Source organism: Rhinopithecus roxellana, chromosome 4 (assembly GCF_007565055.1).
Source record: "Rhinopithecus roxellana isolate Shanxi Qingling chromosome 4, ASM756505v1, whole genome shotgun sequence".
NCBI lineage: Eukaryota > Metazoa > Chordata > Mammalia > Primates > Cercopithecidae > Rhinopithecus > Rhinopithecus roxellana.
In genome coordinates this window covers 122,548,928-122,566,049 of record NC_044552.1, presented here as the reverse complement: position 1 = coordinate 122,566,049, position 17,122 = coordinate 122,548,928, and the positions used below count along the sequence as shown (strand labels likewise).

At 39.5% G+C, this 17,122-nt stretch overlaps 1 long non-coding RNA gene across 1 annotated transcript in view; it reads left to right on the top strand.

Annotated features, from left to right (window-relative positions):
- The first annotated feature begins 1,261 nt into the window (after positions 1-1,261).
- Positions 1,262-17,122, top strand: part of LOC104678244 — a 39,962-nt gene continuing 24,101 nt past the window's right edge. Inside the window, exon 1 of the long non-coding RNA XR_004056655.1 lies at positions 1,262-1,849. This is a non-coding gene — a long non-coding RNA (uncharacterized LOC104678244). The remainder of the gene's footprint in view (positions 1,850-17,122) is intronic.

The following is a 17,122-nucleotide window of genomic DNA, read 5'->3' as shown; positions in this document are numbered from 1 at the left end:
TACTCTCTTTTCACTTTTTGCTTCTGTTTTTGATTATTTTTATTTATAGAGTTCCCCTGTCCCGAACACACTACTTCTTCATCAAATATATCAGGTATATATATAATTCAATCTTTGTCTCTTCTATCACCACGTCTTGTAGACAAAGCAAGAAATGCCACAGTCTTGGTCTAATTACTGCTTAGCCAAATGAGTACATGCTGAGCCCTGTAAGCCCAAATCAACAGGCCACCCACCAAGAGAGTAAAAAGAAGACCCTGAGTCCTCCCACAGAGACCTGGAAGAGCTTTTGATGGAAACAGGAGATAATTGTGTTTTGCCATTGGCAAATGCATATAGTACCTAGCACAGCAACACATATGCTTTAGTGTTTAATATATATTACTGAAAGTGTGATAATGACAAGAAAAATAGTGGTTTGGCCGGGCGCGGTGGCTCAAGCCTGTAATCCCAGCACTTTGGGAGGCCGAGACAGGCGGATCACGAGGTCAGGAGATCGAGACCATCCTGGCTAACCCGGTGAAACCCCGTCTCTACTAAAAAATACAAAAACTAGCCGGGCGAGGTGGCGGGCGCCTGTAGTCCCAGCTACTCGGGAGGCTGAGGCAGGAGAATGGCGTGAACCCAGGAGGCGGAGCTTGCAGTGAGCTGAGATCCGGCCACTGCACTCCAGCCTGGGCGACAGAGCGAGACTCCGTCTCAAAAAAAAAAAAAAAAAGAAAGAAAGAAAAGAAAAATAGTAGTTTGACAGACATATAGCCCAGTGTCTTCCTCCAAACTTTCTCCCCACATTTCTGAAGGAGCAATTCTAGGAAGAAACTAGTGGAGAAAAAATATATGGTCATTTACATTAGGCCACTTATATTTGACTGAGGCTTTTCAAACTAAGATTCAAGACCCATTTAAATTAAAAGTTTGTGAGCCTCTAACTGGATTTCAAAATATTAAAAAATGTATACCTTTTTTCTACTATCTTGTAATGCTCTAGGCAGTTTTTCACTTCACAGAATTCCTAGTTTGTTTTTAATGTTACATTTTGCCAATTGGAAGCAAGTAAAAACTTGCGGATGTGCTACAGATAAGTAAGTCTCAAATGTGAGCTGATAAAGAATATCAGAATCTCTGCAGAGATAATGGAGCTAGGAATGTGTAGTTTGGAAAAACTCCCCAAAATGATTCTACAACTCCCCCACCCTCATCCTCATGTAGAACTACTGTTTGAGCTGTTACTTTATAATGAGATCAAACTGCTGTCATAGATGTGGAACACTAAGACAAATGGCTAGAAATCTTGTACATGAAAACAATGGCCCACCCAAAGTTTGTCTTTCCCTAGGAAGTTATAGAGAAATAGGAGGTATCAGAAGATCAGTCAATAAAAGAAAAATTTATTTTAAAGACATATGGGTGGGATGAGAACAAATGATTCTTACTTTATCTGTAGAAAATGAATTTTGATGCAACTAAGAGAGACCTGGATAATAGTGATTTACACAAACAAGATTTTGTTTTGTCAAGAAAACTGATATTCAGCAGTCCAGCCTGATGCAGTGGCCTCATGAGCTTTTCAGCAACCCAGACACCTTCCAGGTCTTCTTTGCCAATTTTAGTGCTGGTAACTCCTTCATCTCATCATCCAACATGGCTGCCAGAGCTCCAGACATCACGTGTATATCTGAGTTCCAGGAAACTAGACAGAGGGAGAAAAGAAGGGCATGCATGCTCACTTTAAAGAAGACTTCTAAGAAGAACCACCTAAAATTCCCCAACCTACTCCCAAAGCTCACTGGGCTGCTTTCAAGCCTGGAAATTGCAGTCTTTAAGCTGCAAAATGCTATGACAAAATCAAGTATTTATATTAAAGAAAGGAGAAGGATAATTGGGAGATAACAGTTTCTGCCTTAGAGACCTTTAACAACCTCAGAATCAGTCATAAAATTAAATTTATGTAACATATATGTAAATTAGAAATACATATGAATTTGCATTCATTGGAAATCATTGGGAAAAAAACTAATCCAAAATTTGGGGTTATATGAGATTTATATCAATCAAATGTCAATGTAAAAGACTGACAAAAAATCAGTCAGGTTAGGATCAATAACCTTATCTTCTCCTTAGCAATAAGTCTCATTCTTAATCTCAGACTTTAAATTGTTTGTAATTATTTTTTCGTATAAATTCAATGATTACCATCAAGTTTTTCTAAGCATCCAAAATTGGCCTGCAGCACTGATGCTTCAAAGTTAATTTATATTTCTGTGATTTCACAAGTATAAAACAGGACTTTCTCCATTGTTTAAGATAAACAATACATTCGCCTTTTTGAATAATTAGGTATCTCCTATCTGATTTTCACAACATAATAATTAGTGACTGCCCAACACTAAACAATATCTTAAGAATATAAATAGTTCAAAAGATGATGGTAAGAAGAGTGATATTAAAGATAATAATTTATAAAGGTAGCATGAAGCCAAATATTAAAAAATAAATAACCAATTTTTTTTTATTATACTTTAAGTTCTAGGGTACATGTGCATAACGTGCAGGTTTGTTACATATGTATATTTGTGCCATGTTGGTGTGCTGCACCCATCAACTCGTCAGCACCCATCAATTCATCATTTATATCATGTATAACTCCCCAATGCAATCCCTCCCCCCTCCCCCCTCCCCATGATAGGCCCCAGTGTGTGATGTTCCCCTTCCCGAGTCCAAGTGATCTCATTGTTCAGTTCCCACCTATGAGTGAGAACATGCGGTGTTTGGTTTTCTCTTCTTGTGATAGTTTGCTAAGAATGATGGTTTCCAGCTGCATCCATGTCCCTACAAAGGTTGCAAACTCATCCTTTTTTATGGCTGCATAGTACTCCATGGTGTATATGTGCCACATTTTCTTAATCCAGTCTGTCACAGATGGACATTTGGGTTGATTCCAAGTCTTTGCTATTGTGAATAGTGCTGCAATAAACATATGTGTGCATGTGTCTTTGTAGTAGAATAATTTATAATCCTTTGGGTATATACCTAGTAGTGGGATGGCTGGGTCATATGGTACGTCTAGTTCTAGATCCTTGAGGAATTGCCATACTGTTTTCCATAATGGTTGAACTAGTTTACAATCCCACCAACAGTGTAAAAGTGTTCCTATTTCTCCACATCCTCTCCAGCAACTGTTGTTTCCTGATTTTTTAATGATTGACATTCTAACTGGTGTGAGATGGTATCTCATTGTGGTTTTGATTTGCATTTCTCTGATGGCCAGTGATGATGAGCATTTTTTCATGTGTCTGTTGGCTGTATGAATGTCTTCTTTTGAGAAATGTCTGTTCATATCCTTTGCCCACTTTTGGATGGGGTTGTTTGTTTTTTTCTTGTAAATTTGTTTGAGTTCTTTGTAGATTCTGGATATTAGCCCTGTGTCCGATGAGTAGATTGCAAAAATTTTCTCCTATTCTGTAGGTTGCCTGTTCACTCTGATGGTAGTTTCTTTTGCTGTGCAGAAGCTCTTTAGTTTAATTAGATCCCATTTGTCAATTTTGGCTTTTGCTGCCGTTGCTTTTGGTGTTTTAGACATGAAGTCCTTGCCCATGCCTATGTCCTGAATGGTACTACCTAGATTTTCTTCTAGGGTTTTTATGGTATTAGGTCTAACATTTAAGTCTCTAATCCATCTTGAATTAATTTTTGTATAAGGAGTAAGGAAAGGATCCAGTTTCAGCTTTCTACTTATGGCTAGCCAATTTTCCCAGCACCATTTATTAAATAGGGAATCCTTTCCCCATTTCTTGTTTCTCTCAGGTTTGTCAAAGATCAGATGGCTGTAGATGTGTGGTATTATTTCTGAGGACTCTGTTCTGTTCCATTGGTCTATAGCTCTGTTATACCATGCTGTTTTGGTTACTGTAGCCCTGTAGTATAGTTTGAAGTCAGGTAGCGTGACGCCTCCAGCTTTGTTCTTTTGACTTAGGATTGTCTTGGCAATGCGGGCTCTTTTTTGGTTCCATATGAATTTTAAAGCAGTTTTTTCCAATTCTATGAAGAAACTCATTGGTAGCTTGATGGGGATGGCATTGAATCTATAAATAACCTTGGGCAGTATGGCCATTTTCACGAGATTGATTCTTCCTATCCATGAGCATGGTATGTTCTTCCATTTGTTTGTGTCCTCTTTGATTTCACTGAGCAGTGGTTTGTAGTTCTCCTTGAAGAGGTCCTTTACATCCCTTGTAAGTTGGATTCCTAGGTATTTTATTCTCTTTGAAGCAATTGTGAATGGAAGTTCATTCCTGATTTGGCTCTCTGCTTGTCTGTTACTGGTGTATAAGAATGCTTGTGATTTTTGCACATTAATTTTGTATCCTGAGACTTTGCTGAAGTTGCTTATCAGCTTAAGGAGATTTTGGGCTGAGACAATGGGGTTTTCTAAATATACAATCATGTCATCTGCAAACAGGGACAATTTGACTTCTTCTTTTCCTAACTGAATACTCTTGATTTCTTTCTCTTGCCCGATTGCCCTAGCCAGAACTTCCAACACTATGTTGAATAGGAGTGGTGAGAGAGGGCATCCCTGTCTTGTGCCAGTTTTCAAAGGGAATTTTTCCAGTTTTTGCCCATTCAGTATGATAATAGCTGTGGGTTTGTCATAAATAGCTCTTATTATTTTGAGGTACGTTCCATCAATACTGAATTTATTGAGCGTTTTTAGTATGAAGGGCTGTTGAATTTTGTCAAAAGCCTTTTCTGCATCTATTGAGATAATCATGTGGTTCTTGACTTTGGTTCTGTTTATATGATGGATTATGTTTATTGATTTGCGAATGTTGAACCAGCCTTGCATCCCAGGGATGAAGCCGTCTTGATCATGGTGGATAAGCTTTTGGATGTGCTGCTGAATCCGGTTTGCCAGTATTTTATTGAGGATTTTTGCATCGATGTTCATCAGGGATATTGGTCTAAAATTCTCTTTTTTTGTTGTGTCTCTGCCAGGCTTTGGTATCAGGATGATGTTGGCCTCATAAAATGAGTTAGGGAGGATTCCCTCTTTTTCTATTGATTGGAATAGTTTCAGAAGGAATGGTACCAGTTCCTCCTTGTACCTCTGGTAGAATTCAGCTGTGAATCCATCTGGTCCTGGACTTTTTTTGGTGGGTAGGCTATTAATTGTTGCCTTAATTTCAGAGCCTGCTATTGGTCTATTCAGGGATTCAACTTCTTCCTGGTTTAGTCTTGGGAGAGTGTAAGTGTCCAGGAAATTATCCATTTCTTCTAGATTTTCTAGTTGATTTGCGTAGAGGTGTTTATAGTATTCTCTGATGGTAGTTTGTATTTCTGTGGGGTCAGTGGTGATATCCCCTTTATCATTTTTTATTGCATCTGTTTGATTCCTCTCTCTTTTCTTCTTTATTAGTCTTGCTAGCAGTCTGTCAATTTTGTTGATCTTTTCAAAAAACCAACTCCTGGATTCATTGATTTCTTGGAGGGTTTTTTGTGTCTCTATCTCCTTCAGTTCTGCTCTGATCTTAGTTATTTCCTGCCTTCTGCTAGCTTTTGAATGTGTTTGCTCTTGCCTCTCTAGTTCTTTTAATTGTGATGTTAGAGTGTCAATTTTAGATCTTCCCTGCTTTCTCTTGTGGGCATTTAGTGCTATAAATTTCCCTCTACACACTGCTTTAAATGTGTCCCAGAGATTCTGGTATGTTGTATCTTTGTTCTCATTGGTTTCAAAGAACATCTTTATTTCTGCCTTCATTTCGTTATGTACCCAGTAGTCATTCAGGAGCAGGTTGTTCAGTTTCCATGTAGTTGAGCGGTTTTGATTGAGTTCCTTAGTCCTGAGTTCTAGTTTGATTGCACTGTGGTCTGAGAGACAGTTTGTTATAATTTCTGTTCTTTTACATTTGCTGAGGAGTGCTTTACTTCCAATTATGTGGTCAATTTTGGAATAAGTGCCATGTGGTGCTGAGAAGAATGTATATTCTGTTGATTTGGGGTGGAGAGTTCTATAGATGTCTATTAGGTCCGCCTGGTGCAGAGATGAGTTCAATTCCTGGCTATCCTTGTTAACTTTCTGTCTCGTTGATCTGTCTAATGTTGACAGTGGAGTGTTGAAGTCTCCCATTATTATTGTATGGGAGTCTAAGTCTCTTTGTAAGTCTCTAAGGACTTGCTTTATGAATCTGGGTGCTCCTGTATTGGGTGCATATATATTTAGGATAGTTAGCTCTTCCTGTTGAATCGATCCCGTTACCATTATGTAATGGCCTTCTTTGTCTCTTTTGATCTTTGATGGTTTAAAGTCTGTTTTATCAGAGACTAGGATTGCAACCCCTGCTTTTTTTTGTTCTCCATTTGCTTGGTAGATCTTCCTCCATCCCTTTATTTTGAGCCTATGTGTGTCTCTGCATGTGAGATGGGTCTCCTGAATACAGCAGACTGATGGGTCTTGACTCTTTATCCAGTTTGCCAGTCTGTGTCTTTTAATTGGAGCATTTAGTCCATTTACATTTAAGGTTAATATTGTTATGTGTGAACTTGATCCTGCCATTATGATATTAACTGGTTATTTTGTTCATTAGTTGATGCAGTTTCTTCCTAGCCTCGATGGTCTTTACATTTTGGCATGTTTTTGCAATGGCTGGTACCGGTTGTTCCTTTCCATGTTTAGGGCTTCCTTCAGGGTCTCTTGTAAGGCAGGCCTGGTGGTGACAAAATCTTTAAGCATTTGCTTATCTGTAAAGGATTTTATTTCTCCCTCACTTATGAAACTTAGTTTGGCTGGATATGAAATTCTGGGTTGAAAATTATTTTCTTTAAGAACGTTGAATATTGGCCCCCACTCTCTTCTGGCTTGTAGAGTTTCTGCCGAGAGATCTGCTGTTAGTCTGATGGGCTTCCCTTTGTGGGTAACCCGACCTTTCTCTCTGGCTGCCCTTAACATTTTTTCCTTCATTTCAACTTTGGTGAATCTGGCAATTATGTGTCTTGGAGTTGCTCTTCTCGAGGAGTATCTTTGTGGCGTTCTCTGTATTTCCTGAATTTGAATGTTGGCCTGCCCTACTAGGTTGGGGAAGTTCTCCTTGATGATGTCCTGAAGAGTGTTTTCCAACTTGGATCCATTTTCCCCCTCACTTTCAGGCACCCCAATCAGACGTAGATTTGGTCTTTTTACATAATCCCATACTTCTTGTAGGCTTTGTTCATTTCTTTTTCTTCTTTTTTCTTTTGGTTTCTCTTCTCGCTTCATTTCATTCATTTGATCCTCAATCGCTGATACTCTTTCTTCCAGTTGATCGAGTCGGTTACTGAAGCTTGTGGATTTGTGACGTATTTCTCGTGTCATGGTTTTCATCTCTGTCATTTTGTTTATGACCTTCTCTGCATTAATGAGTCTAGCTGTCAATTCTTCCACTCTTTTTTCAAGATTTTTAGTTTCTTTGCACAGGGTACGTAATTCCTCCTTTAGCTCTGAGAAGTTTGATGGACTGAAGCCTTCTTCTCTCATCTTGTCAAAGTCATTCTCTGACCAGCTTCGATCCGTTGCTGGCAATGGGCTGCGCTCCTTTGCAGGGGGAGATGTGCTCTTAGTTTTTGAATTTCCAGCTTTTCTGCCCTGCTTTTTTCCCCATCTTTGTGGTTTTATCTGTCTCTGGTCTTTGATGATGGTGACGTACTGATGGGGTTTTGGTATAGGTGTCCTTCCTGTTTGATAGTTTTCCTTCTGACAGTCGGGACCCTCAGCTATAGGTCTGTTGGAGATTGCTTGAGGTCCACTCCAGACCCTGTTTGCCTGGGTATCAGCAGCAGAGGTTGCAGAAGATAGAATATTGCTGAACAGCGAGTGTACCTGTCTGATTCTTACTTTGGAAGCTTCCTCTCAGGGGTGTACTCCACCCTGTGAGGTGTGGGGTGTCAGACTGCCCCTAGTGGGGGATGTCTCCCAGTTAGGCTACTCAGGGGTCAGTGACCCACTTGAGCAGGCAGTCTGTCCGTTCTCAGATCTCACCCTCCGTGTTGGAAGATCCACTGCTCTCTTCAAAGCTGTCAGACAGAGTCGTTCGCGTCTGCTCAGGCCTCTGCTGCTTCCCCTGTTGTTTTTTAGCTGAGCCCTGCCCCCAGAAGTGGAGTCTATAGAGACAGGCAGGTTTCCTTGAGCTGCTGTGAGCTCCACCCAGTTCGAGCTTCCCAGCGGCTTTGTTTACCTACTTAAGCCTCAGCAATGGCGGGCGCCCCTCCCCCAGCCTCACTGCTGCCTCTCGGTTAGATCGCCGCAGACTGCTGTGTTAACAATGAGGGAGGCTCTGTGGGCGTGGGACCCTCCCGGCCAGGTGAGGGATATATTCTCCTGGTGTGCCCGTTTGCTTAAAGCGCGGTATTGGGGTGGGAGTTACCCGATTTTCCAGGTGTTGTGTGTCTCAGTTCCCCTGGCTAGGAAAAGGGATTCCCTTCCCCCTTGCACTCCCCAGGTGAGGTGATGCCTCGCCCTGCTTCAGCTCTCGCTGGTCAGGCTGCAGCAGCTGACCAGCACCGATTGTCCGGCACTCCCTAGTGAGATGACCCCAGTACCTCAGTTGAAAATGCAGAAATCACCGGTCTTCTGTATCGCTCGTGCTGGGAGTTGGAGACTGGAGCTGTTCCTATTCAGCCCAATAAATAACCAATTTTTAACTGTCTAATATATTTAGGGACTTTAATGAGTGATTAAGTCATCTTTGATATAAACACATCTTAATTATTGAAATAATACTCAACAAACTCCTTCCTTATTCAGTTTGGCTTTGTCCATTTTCATTAGATTTGAAATCCATATGGATGGAACTCACAAGGAATATGAGTTTAATTGAAGAATTTCAATGAAAGAAAATGCTTAAGAAAAAAATGAATTAAATAGAACAACTTCAGAGTAAAAGACTTCCAGGATCTTGTTCTACACCCTACTCATTTCCACTGACATACCCTAGCCTTTGCCATTACCAATTGCAGGCTTTCTAAAATCTCAACTTTAAGCAGCCCATTCTCTGACCAACAGCTTCTGTTTTTGCAATGTATTCCTTCTACTTCTCCAACTTCTCCAATCCATTTACAGTACCATCTTCTCACTGTCTCTCAGTGCCCCCATTTCCTCACATCTCTCCTTACCCAACTAAAATTCCATTGTTGTTAACTGTAATTGCTCTCCTGAATACACCCGCAAACACTTCATCCTCCTTTGCCTTGCTGAATTTGCTAGGAAAACCTCCTACCATGGTTATATGCATCTTTCCATCTCTCCACACCTACATTACATCCAACTGAACACAGATGGAGAAAAACACACAACTATGTCAAATCTTTAGCAGCTCTTTCCCCATCCTCACTCTCAGTGGATGACCTGGCTTCCATTTTTAATGAGAATAACAGAAGAAACCAGAAGTTCTATAAGCTCTCACCCCACACCCATCTATATCCACATACTTTCCTTCCCATCCTCTTCGTGTAAATGGACTGTATGTGGTACTTCATCTCCATTTGTGTACCACATCCCATCTCTTCTGGCCTATTAAATGACATGTCTCCAGCAATTTTCCCTCCCTCATCTGCCTCATCAATTGTTTTTCCTCTCTTGGATCATTTCATTAGCAAATCAGTAAGTTTTCACTTTACCCATCTCACCAAGAAAAAAAAAAAAAAGCAAAACACAAACACCTTTTTGCCCCATTTCCTTCCTTAGTACATTAGTCTGTTTTCATGCTGTTGATAAAGACATACCAGAGACTAGGAAGAAAAAGATATTTTAATGGAGTTACATCTCCACATGGCTAGGGAGGCCTCACTATCATGTCAGAAGGCAAAGAGGTGCAAGTCACGTCTTACATAGATGGTGGCAGACAAAGAGAGAGCTTGTGCAGAGAAACTCCCATATTTAAAACCATCAGATCTCATGAGACCCATTCACTATCACAAGAACAGCACGGGAAAGACCTGTCCCCATGATTCAATCACCTCCCACTGGGTCCTTCCCACTGGGTGCCTCCCACAACACATGGGAATTATGGGAGCTACAAGATGAGATTTGAGTGGGGACACAGAGTCAGACCATATCACCCAGCTATCACTCTCTGCTCCATATTACAGGAAAGCTCCTTGGAAGTGTTATCTATATTTGCTGTCTCACTCTTTTCCTACCATTCCCTCTTGAACCCATTTCATTCAGGCTTTCCTACAGACCACTTTGTCTAAGCTGCTCCTGTCATGGTCATTGGTGACCTCCACATTGCTGCATCACAAAGTCAATTCTCACTCTTAACCTCACTTGATGTATCAGTACCGTATGACAAGCTGATCATTCTTGAGATACTTTTTTCACTTTGCTTAATGGATAATATGCTCTCCTAGTCTTCCTCCTCTTTTACTGCTGCTTCTTCTCAGTCTCATTTATTCATTGTTGGAATACTCCCAAGCCCAGTTCCTGGGCTTCTTATACATCTACACACTCCCTTGGTAATTTTGTTCAGTCTCAGGCTGATGACTCTCAAATGTAGATCCTTACCCACGACCTCTTTCTTGGACTCCAGCTCTTTATAGACAACCAGCTACTTGACAGCTCCACTTGGATGTCTAATAGGCATCTCAAATCTCACTTACCTAAACTGAGACTCCTGGTCTCTCCATACACATCCATCACCTGCTCTTCCAGCAGACATCTCCATCTCAGTTAATGCCCACCCTATCTGTATTGGTCAGGCTCAGCTGGGTTCTGCTGCAGCAATAAATGAACTGAACACTGCACCAGTTTCCAAAAGCAAAGGTTTATTTCTTGCTGCCTGTCTCCTGTAGTTGCCATCCACAGCAGCTTTACTCCAGGAGCCAGACTGACAGAGCAATTTTTATCTGGAAAATTGCTGGGTTTGTGGCAAAAGGAAAAATGACACATGAACCAAGTGCTGGCTCTTAAAGCTTCTGACCACTTCCATTGGTCAAGCAAGTCAAATGGCTTCCCATTTTCCACAGGGCAGAGGTGTATTGTCCCCTCATAGGAAGGGAGCCTACATGGAGTAAAACTAAAATATTTGGTAAACAGTAAAACAATCTACCACACTGGTCCCCCAGTTGCTCTGGCTAAAACTCTTGGCTCCTCTCTTGTTCTCAAATCAAATCCATCAATAGATCTACCACTCTGTGTTCGAGCGCCCTGGTCCAGACACCATGTACAGGTTTCTATCCTGTCTTCCTGTTTCTACCCTTTCTCCACTAGCCTATTCTCCAGATAGTGGGCAAAAGTGAACATTTTATTTATTTTAATTATTAAACTTTTAGTTTAATAAATTATCTTCTTTTGGAATTCTACAACATTATTTGATAATTTTTTTCAACTTTTATTTTAGAATCAGGGATATATGTGCAGGTCTAATCATACCTTTGTTATAAAGGTATGATCTGAGATTTGGAGTACAAATGAATCCGTCACCCAGGTACTGAGCATAGTAGACAATAGGTGGTTTTTCACTCCTTGCCCCTCTTCTTCCCTCCTCCCACTTGTATTCCCCAGTATCTATTGTTCCCATCTTTAAGTCCACGAGTACCCAATATTTAGTTCCCACTTATAAGTGAGAACATGTAGTATTTGGTTTTCTGTTTCTGTGTTAGTTTGCTTAGGATAATGGTTTCCAACTGCATCCATGTTGCCACAAAGGATATGATTTAATTCTTTACAGCTGCATAGTATTCCATGTTGTACATGTACCACATTTTCTGTATTCAATCCACCATTGATGGGCACCTGGGTTGATTCCATGTCTTTTCTGTCGTGAATAGTGCTGCAATGAACATATGGGTGCATGTTTTTGGTAGAATCTGTGGGTATATATACAGTAATCCGATTGCTGGGTCCAATAGTAGTTCTTAGCTCTTTGAGAAATCTCCAAACTTCTCTCCACAGTGACTGAACTCATTTACATTCCCACCAACAGTGTGTAAGCAAGTGTCAAAAGTGATCATTTTAAAACACAAGTCAGATTCTGTTACGCTTCTGCTCAAAATTCTCAAATGGCTCCCCCTCTCACTCAGGGTAAAAGCCAGCATGTCTCCAACAACCTTATAAATTCTGACATGATCCTTTCATCCATCACCTCCCTGACTCCATTGCTGCTTTTTCATCTCCAGTTCACTCTCTTCCAGCTATGCAGACTGCTCTGTTATCCTCAAACAGACCAAGCACGTTCCATTCCAGCCTCAGGACATTCACACTTGTAGTTTCCCCTTCCTGGAATGTACTTCTCCCAGAATTCCACACAGCTCACTCTCCAATCCTCTTCAGGTATTTACTCAGATGCCACCTTTTCAGTTAGTCTTCACCTGTCAATAAATTTAAAATTTTACCCCCATCCCTCACCCTGAAACTCCCCCTTCTCTTCCTTTCTTGTTTCCATAGCACTCATCCCTATGCAATTTTCTGGTGTATTTTCACTTATTGTCTCTCTGTTCTACTAGAATATAAACTCCTTGACTGTATGGATTTTTGACCATTTTATTCATCATTGTAGCCCTAACATACTTTATCTGGATCAATTGACAATAAACATTTATTTAATGAATAAATTCGTGAATGATTCAAACTACAGAAAGCTTTGAGGAACTCAAACATAGAAAGTTGTAACTTAAAGAAACAGAAGAAAATATGGTAAATATTAATAAATACTGTGCATTCATACAAACCCAAGAAGCTTGCTGGGTTATCTGTCCCAAACTGGAGAAAATGAAAAGAATCTGAGTGGGGAAATAACACTAAGAAAAAGCACTAGAAGTGTTATTTCTAAAACTATAGTATTAATGACCAAGGCAAAACTCTAAAGTTTCCTATTTCTTTTATCACAGAATGCTTAATTTAAATTCCAATTTGAAAGTATATATATTTTAACTATTTATCTCTGCCAAAGCAAGAAAGTAGTAGACTATCTCATAAATAGCTGTGCCACTCTAGGTGGTAAATCAAAACTTACTTTACTTCTGATTCCAGACTAAAAGGAAAGCCTTTTGGCTAGATTAATTATCTGCATCCTAGGCTGGTATTGTCTTAGTGCAGGATTTCTCAACCTCAGCACTATTCACATTTGTGAGCTAAGTAATCCTTGTAGGAGGATACTGTTCGCATTATAGAATGTTGAACAACATACCTGGCCTCTACCCACTAGATGCCAGTAGCACTTCCCAGTCATGACAATAAAAAATGTTTACAAACGTTACCAAATATCTTTGGGGTGGAGGAGGGAAAGGGACATCATCTTCTTCTCAGAACCACTGCCCCAGAGTATGACAATGCCCATCAAGTCAGCACTCCCATATGGTTTCAAGTTGTGACCCATAAAATGCTCTGTGGGATTATTAGAAATTATTGCACCAAACTAGGCAAGCAGATTCTAGAAGTATGATGTGGGGAAACAATGAAACGGCTTCCTTTCAAATAAAGCACTCCTGATTTTTTTTTCCTTAAAATTACTTTGTCTTAGAACTATAGAAAGATGTTGCCTGGAAGGCATACCTTATTATTAAGGCCTATCGGCCATTAATGATGGTCTAGGAACAGAGCTCAAAACCAAGAGGAAAGACAAAAGAAGTTTTAACAGAGAAAATGAAAGAAAATTCTAGAACATGAAATGGAGTCTCTCTACAGTAGGTAATCTTATTTATGGAAATACATGAGGTTTCTGGCTTCATGGTAAGAAGGAGGGGATTACTTTCTGAGGGAAAATTCTGCATGTCAACAATGTATTTAGAAATGGCTCTGCTAGTAACCTCAACTGAGGAAAAAATAAAACTGAAATGATCAATTAAAACTAATACGATAGCTTTTAATCAATATTAAATAACTAATTTTATTATTTTTATAGTCTGTACTAACATTTCAAGTTTAAATGAATTGAAAATGAAATTATTCGAAACTGATAGGAACTCTGACATAAGTACGTTAGTCAAATCTGAAATACTTTTGAAATCTTTTAAATGAACTCAAGTATTAAAACTTTTTAAAAATATCTTCTTAAGCCTTTTATGTCTAAAAAACTTTTGTTTTCCTTTTCTAGCAACTGTTACATTCTCAAACTTAATGTTAAAAAATGAAATGAGTAAAATAACTGATTATGCCAGAGAGGAGCCCTTAACTCTGAGCAGAACAACCAGCAGTACTGGCTCAATTCTTCTTCTGGAAACCACAAATAAGAGTTATTAGATATTTAAAGCGTTTGAAAATTTTAAATAAATCAACTTTTAACTCTTTATAAAGAAAGTATATTATCAACGTCACAGAAATGCAAATTAAAACCACAATGAGATACCACCTCACACCAGCAAGAATGATGCTTATTAAAAAGACAAAAAATAACAGATGTTGGTGAGGATGCAGAGAAAAAGGAACCGTTACACACTATTGATGGGAATGTAAGTTAGTACAACCTCTATGGAAAAACCATATGGAGGTTTCTCAAACAACTCAAATAGAACTACCATTCAATCCAGCAATCCCACTACCAGGTATCTATCCAAATGGAAAGAAATAATATATCAAAAAGATACCTGCACTCTTATGTCTATTGCAGCACCATTCACAATAACAAAGATAGAGAATCAGTCTAAGTGTCCATCAATGGAAGAATGGATAAAGGAAATGTGGAATATATACACAATGGAATACTATTCAGCCATTTAAAAAAGAATGAAATCATGTCCTCTGCAGCAACATGGATGGAAATGGAGGTCATTATCTTAAGCTAAACACTCCAGGAGCAGAAAGACAAATATCTCATGTTGTCACTCATAAGTTGGTGCTAAAAACAAACAAAAAAATGTCTTAACATGGATGTAGAGAGTAAAATGATAGATAATAGATCTTGGAAGGGTGAAGGGGTGTGAGGGAGAAGGATGATTTGGAATTAGTTAATAGGTACAATGTACGTTATTTGGGTGATGAATACCCTGAAAGTCCTAACTTGACCACTACAGAATCTATGCATGTAACAAAATTGCATATGTAGCCCATACATTTGTACAAATTACAAGAAAAAAATAAAATATGCTATGAAATTATTGACTCTGTATTTCTTTCTCTCCAATGAGGATATTCTAGCATTGAAATATGTATGGTTCCTATAATTTAAATCCATTTTTCAATTCTACATTGTAACTGGAAGAACTGGTGTAAATAAATCTAAATGCACACATCATTAGAAACTTTATTCCAGTTTCCAGAGTAATTTAAATCTTCTCAATTCCACCTGAATTTGTACTAGAGCTATATTCAAGGAGCAGAATTGATTTGCTTCATTTTTCTATCCTCATCCTGAAAAAATACACAAATTAATTACAACAAGACCAAAAGTAAGAAGTTAATGACATTTTTTAAAACTTCATGTATCTTTGAGTCCACAAATTGGATAACTGTTCTCTAAAATTAAATACTAGTCACAATTATATGTACTTTAAAGTACTCTTAGACTAACATCTAAATAAAATTAATAAACCAAAAGAATATTTGCCTTCATCTGTTTTAAAAACTCTTAAAATATGCTTTTGTTTAATACATGTCACTTTTATATGTTTACTTTTTTTTTTCTTTGAGATGAAGTCTAGCTCTGCTACCCAGGCTGGAGTGCAGTGGCCTGATCTCGCCTCACTGCAACCTCCACCTCCCAGGTTCAAACGATTCCAGTGCCTCTGTCTCCCAAGTAGCTGGGTTTACAGGTGCACGCCACAATGCCCAGCTAATTTTTTTGTATTTTTGGTAGAGATGGGGTTTCACATGTTGGCCAAGTTGGTCTCGAACTCCTGGCCTCAAGTGATCTGCCCACCTTCACCTTCCAAAGTGCTGGGATTACAGGCGTGAGCCACCGCACCCCAGCCTGTGTTTACATTTTATACTACAGTTAGAAATCAGTTTTAAAGGGAGAAAATATATGGCTCATCCATCAGTAGTGTGAATTAAGGCTTTCAGTTTAAGAAGAAAATTATGAATACAGCCCAAGTTCTCAAGTACCCATTTACAGAGGATCTTCCATTCTTCTGCCAAAGCTGATTTTTTTTTTTTTTTTTTTTTTTTGAGACGGAATCTTGCCCTGTAGCCCAGGCTGGAGTGCAGTGGCGCCATCTCGGCTAACTGCAAGCTCCACCTCCCGGGTTCACGCCATTTTCCCGCCTCAGCCTCCCAAGTAGCTGTGTTTCACCGTGTTAGCCAGGATGGTCTCAGTCTCCTGACCTCGTGATCTGCCTGCCTCAGCCTCCCAAGTAGCTGGCACTAAAAGAGCCTGCCACCATGGCCAGCTTTTTGTATTTTGAGTAGAGACGTGTTTCACTGTGTTAGCCAGGATGGTCTCGATCTCCTGACCTCATGATCCGCCCTCCTCGGCCTCCCAAAGTGCTGGGATTACAGGTGTGAGCCACCGCACCTGGGCCCAAAGCTGATTTTTTAAGAAACCGTGTTAAGAAATAGAGCAAAACCAAACACGCAGTGGTTTCCTATGAAATGGCTTACAATGTGTATATTCTTGAGTGATTTTAAAAGTCTCAGCTTTTATTTAGTTGTATTTGCAACTGTTTAGTTAATATTTATTGACTTGTGCATAACTCTCAGGAATAGGAATGTATCTGTGAGTGGAGAGAAGTTTCCTGGTGCACTCAAATGAACTGTTTACTTCCTTTGCTAACTCTCATGTCTGGTTGGGGATCTAGAAGTTTCTAAGGCCCAAAACAGTCACCTGGAATACTGTGCTCAGGGGAATGGGTTACATTGTTTGGGTATGTGTCCTATTTGAATCATAGAAAGAGCTTTCTTTGTTTTATTTTAGTTGGTACTAGCCAGTTATATTGCTTGTCGCTAGCATTAAAAACTAAGAGCCCTGAAAAAGGCACACAACATTCCATAAGAGATGAAAAATGAACGAGACCAGCCATGAGATGCGTGACACAATGCAAATACAAGTTAAGAGGATGCTGTGACTAGCATCCTCTTAATGCCAGAGACAGTGAGGCAAAGGTAGTTTTGGTAGTTTTGGTTGCATGGTGACAAAATATTTAAACTCAAAATACTTTAATCTGAATTAGCAATACGCACATCCTTGCCAAGTAAAAGCAAAGCATAAAACAAAAATAA